Here is a 5,568-nt window from a genome sequence, read left to right as displayed (position 1 = left end):
CCTGTAGGCTTTTAACTTCACTAACTTGCAATCTCCCTATTACAAGCCACTTTACAATAACCATATTGCAAAGACTTCAACTAACTTGTGATGCTCTCATCGCAAGCCACTCTATAACTATCCTAGTTACAAAGAATTTGACTAATTTGTGGTATTTCGACCACAAGCCACTTTGTCACACTACGGTTACAAAGGCTTTGACAAACTTATGATGTTTCCACCACAAGCCACTTTGTCACACTACGGTTACAAAGGCTTTTGCTTATGACTCAACCTAGCCACAACATAAACTCAGGGAGTTAACGGATTTACAAAGGGTTCCTAATCAATGCTTCTGAGAAAGTCGGATAGGAGTTACAATGAAGAACACATAACAAAGACTCAACAACCCTAAGGACTTAAGATATCATCAATCTTGGATCAGGTCCTTGAGGTTGCAGCAGCTTTGTTCTTAAGAGAGGTTCTTGAGCACTTGAGAGAATTTTCGTTTTTGTTTTTGCAAGTGTTGAACCTGAATCTTATGCCTTGCATAAGGTTTATACTACACAAGACATCCTTAGAGATGTCCAATCTCAATGGGAAGTGACTGCTGCACTGTCTGCTGCACTGTTGCAAGCAGTCACTTTCTCCAATTGCTTTCCAACTGTAGTTGACTTGTACTTCTGTCAGAGAACCCTAAGGGACCAGGTCCCTGTTGTGTTCCTCTTTGTACTGTTGCGGACGGTCACTCTCTTCAGTTGTGTTCCTGCTATATAGTTGATTTGCACTTTTGTCAGGGGAGCACCAAGGGATCAGGTTCCTGATCTGGTACTTGTGCACACTGCCCAGATTGTCTTGAGTTGAGTAACTTGAATGATGTTTTGTATAAACTCATTGTACTTTAGTTGATCAGAGAATGAGTGGGCGCTGGGAACAGTGTAGTGCGGCAGAATCTTCATTTCCTGCTATGTCCAATTGACTTTGTACTGCCGTGAGGAACCCACAAGAGTATCAGGTCCTTGTTTGGGTTCCTACCTCCTGAAGTTGTAGCAAGTTCACATTTGGTTGGAATCCGTTAGATGCAGTGTAATCCAAGTGAGTCAGGTTCTCTATCTGGTTCTTGACATTAAGTTTGTTAGATCATCAAAACACAAGGCAAAAATACTGAAAACCTATCAATTTCCCCCTTTTTGATTTTGACAAACTTAGCATTGAAAACGAGGAGTTAGAGTTGAGAGAACCAGATTGAATAACAGGAGACCACAGGTTCCCCCTGACTTTATGCCCTTACTTACACATGTTTCCCATTTGTTCCCCCCGACTTTTTACTATCGTTCTTGGTCTTTTATCTGGTTCCATACAGAAAGTTTGTCAGATCATCAAAACATAGATTAAGAGACCTTAAGCCCATCATGTGTTGTTCTTGGAGTGCTTTTCCTATCAGCATGAAAACATGCATCGTCAGCATCAGCATAACCAACTAGATCAAAACTGTAACTTCTAGGATACCACACACACATATCATGAGTCCCTTTAAGATATCTGAGTATCCTTTAGACAGCCTTTAGATAAGACTCTTTGGTATTTGCTTGAAATCTTGTACACAATCCCACACTTAATACAATATCATGCCTGTTTTGCTGTGAGATACAACAGTGACCCAATCATTCCTCTATATAGCGTCTGTTCCACACTTTTCCCTTCTTCATCAAGGTTCAGCTTTGTTGCAATGGCAATATGAGTGTCTAAGGACTTAGAAGAGTCCATGTTGAATTTCTTTAGCAGTTCCTTGATGTATTTTTGCTGATGTGTCATAGTTCCAGTAGGTGTTTGCTTGATTTGCAACCCCACGAAGAAGTTCATTTCACCCATCATGCTCATTTCAAATTTATTCCCCATCATCTCAGCAAATTCCTCTCACATAGCTTCATTAGTAGCCCTAAAGATAATATGATCCACATATACTTGTATAGTCCGAAGATTTTTCCCTTTACTCTTCAAAAACAATGTGTTGTTCACCTTTCCTCTTACAAAGTTATTGATTAATAGGAATTTTAGAGCCTCTCATACCAAAATGTTGGAGCTTGTTTTAGTCCATACATGGCTTTGTCTAACTTGACACATAGTCAACGAATTCTTCACTCTCAAACCCAGGAGGTTGTTTAGCAAACACTTCCTCCTTTAGGTGACCATTCAAAAATGCACTCTTTGCATCCATGTGATATAAGATGAACTCCATGTGTGCAGCAAAAGCTATTAGCATTCTTATAGCTTCCATTCTGGATACATGTGCAAATGTCTCATCATAGTCAATGCCTTCTTCTTGATTGTATCCCTGAACCACAAGTCTGGCCTTATTCCTTGTGATATTTCCTTGCTCATCTAGCTTGATTCTGAACACCCATTTGTTACCTATGACAGTTCTGTTCATGTGTCTTTGCACCAAGTGCCACACCTTGCTTCTTTCAAACTGATTTAGATCCTCTTGCATGGCTATAATCTAATATGGATCCTTTAGAGCTTCCTTTATATTCTTAGGTTCAACCTGTGAGAGGAATGCTGTAAGTGCACATAGATTTCTCAGAGATGACCTGGTTTGCACTCCAACATTAGGATCAGAGATGATGTTCTAAAGGGGGTGTGAACTTTAATGTTTTCATGGTCTAATCTGCATCCCCAGAGATGGTTCACCCAAGGAGTGACCCAAAGGAACAGTGTCAGTAGGTACAACTTCATTAGTCTGGTTAGCAGTCAGAGTAGTTCTCTCTTCTTCTGTTCCTCATGATCACTTTTAACTTCCTTAGGATCTCCTGATCCATCTTCCGATTGATGTTCAGGTTCTTTAGAAGCTCCATCAGTGAGTCCTATGTCATAGTCTTCATCCTGTAGACCTTTTTCAGCCATGTTATTAGATTCATCAAAAATAACATGAATATTTTCTTCTACGCATATAGTTCTTTTATTAAAAACTTTGTAAGTTTTACTATGTGGTGAGTAGCCTAAGAAAATTCCCTCATCACTTTTGTTGTCAAACTTACCTAGAACTTTTTTGTCATTATTGTGCACAAAACATTTACACCCAAAAGCTCTTAGGTAAGTGGTGTTGGGCTTTCTCCCTCGAAGTAACTCATAGGGATTTTTCTCAAGAATGGGCCTGACCATGCATTTGCTTAGCAAGTAACAACAAGTATTGACTGCGTCAGCCCAGAAGATCTTAGGTGGTCCACTGGCAATCAAACTGGTCCTCCCCATATCTTCGAGAGATCTATTCTTTCTTTCCAAAATACCATTTTGTTGTGGAGTTCTAGGTACAGAGAAGTTATGATCAATGTCATGTTTGCTACAGAACTAAAGGAACTTAGAATTTTCAAACTCAATTCCATGGTCTGTTCTTATACTTAAAACATCACAGCCCAGTTTCCATTGGATCATTCTGACAAACACACAAAAAAAATCAAAAGTTTCATCTTTAGATGCCAAAAACAGGGTCCATGTGCACCTAGAAAAGTCATCTACAATGACAAATACATACCTCTTGCGTCCCCTGCTCCTTACTCTCATTGGTCCATATAGGTCCATGTGAAGGAGTTCTAGGGGTTTGGAGGTATTGACAACCTTTTTAGATTTAAAAGATGACCTTACATGTTTCCATTTGACACAATCATCACATACCTTGTCTGAGGTGAACTCAATTTTTGATAGTCCGAGGACTAGGTCCTTGGCTGCCAACTTGCTGAGCTGAGATAGACTAGCATGTCCCAATCTTCTATGCCATAACAGTGGTAATCTTCCACTCACTTAAGGATGTGTTCTCACTCTGAGGAAGAGACAGAATGGATATCCTGTAGACATTGTTGTGTCTCTTACCTATTAACATAATTTCATAAGTATCAAGTTTAGTGATAGTGCAGATTTTGGAATTGAATTTTACCTCATTTCCTTTATCACACATTTGAGAAATGCTAAGAAGATTATGTTTAAGACCTACTACAGAATGTACATCTTCTATAACATGAGAGAGTGACTTACCAACCTTACCAATACCTGTTATCTGGCCCCTTTTCTCATTTATAAATGACACATTCCCTCCTTGGAAGGCTGTTAGTGAGAGGAAGTTTTTCTTTTCTCTAGTCATATGCCTTGAGCATCCACTATCTAGATACCAGTGTTGATTGTTCCCTCTCACTTTAGCCTGCACCAGAATCAAGCTAGTCTTGAGAACCCAGACAAACCTGGGCCCTTTTTATTTGAAAAAAGGATGAATCAGATCTCTTCTTGCCCAGAAGGGAAGAGGATTAACAATTGTTTTCTTGTTGACCTTAATCCGCTTAGTTTGTATAAGAGGATTGACTTTTGGTTCTTATTTCTTTTTCACATTTTTAGCAAGACCAAAATTTTTCTCAAACTGAGCATGAATTAAGGCAGAACAAGTATCTCTGAAGTGTCCTACCTTCCCGCAATGAGTGCACATCTTGTTCTCAGAAATTCCTACATACTTAAGATCAAATTTGGGAACAAGTTCTCTATAGCTAATTCCTGATTTGTTAGTGCTCCAGTTTTCATTCAGTCAATTTAATGCATCTGAGGATCTATGCCACTTACTTAGCCTAGATAGTTCATATTTAGCTTTTTCTAGATTTTCTTGCAATACTTTATTCCTACATTCAGTATCACAAAGATTATCTTTAACCTCTTTTAGTTGTTTTTCAAGCTTATCTTGCAGATCACTCATTTTTCCTTTACCATGTGTGTCGGGTGACTTCTCATTTTTAGAAGTGAGCTAAAGAACCTGGTTCTTAAGGTCTTTGATATGCCCTTCAAGATCAGCTTTGTCAGATTCAAGTTCTTTGAGGTCAAGTTTAACACATGGAAGGTTGCTTATTAACTGATCATTTCCAGTACTCATCTTGTCCATCTCACTCATCATGGTCATAATTATAACTGTCAACTATTTTTTAGACATAACATGAATATTTTCTTTCAAGTTAGAGATACTTACCTGATTTGTTTAATCTTCAATCTCTGAATCACTCATGGCCATCATCCCTATCACTTCTTCTTCTGTTCGGCTTTCTTTGATTTCCATCAGCGCCACTTCAAGGTTTTCATCTCCAAAATCAACCTCCAAGGTCATCAATATATCGTGAGCAGAAATGCAAGAGGACAACTTGTAGAGAACATTTTTGGGTAAACTTTTATAGAGCAGGTCCTTTGCTTTAGCATTTTTCTGAATTACCTGACGATGTTCGTCATCATAATCTTCTTCTCTCTTGTTACATTTGTTTCCTTCACTATCCATTTTGGTGGCGATGATTGGTCCATGACTGACAATTAGCCATAGATAAAAGTCAGTGGCCTGAAGGAACGTTTTCATACGTATCTTCCATTCATCATAGCGATTTCCATCAAATAGATGAGGTCTTCCAATGTGCATTCCAAGCTGTGCCGGAGGTTCAGTCTCCACTGTCTTATATGCATCAATTACAACATAGATACTTATGGCCTCATGCTCTTTCTGTTCCTCTTTATCACTTCCAATGTCCTCATATGCTGCTAGAAAAGCATGTTTCGTTGCTTCAGTGAATCCTT

This window comes from Nicotiana attenuata, chromosome 2 (assembly GCF_001879085.1).
Source record: "Nicotiana attenuata strain UT chromosome 2, NIATTr2, whole genome shotgun sequence".
Taxonomy (NCBI): Eukaryota; Viridiplantae; Streptophyta; class Magnoliopsida; order Solanales; family Solanaceae; genus Nicotiana; species Nicotiana attenuata.
The sequence above is the reverse complement of the archived record's forward strand: the minus strand, read 5'-3'. Positions refer to the sequence as shown.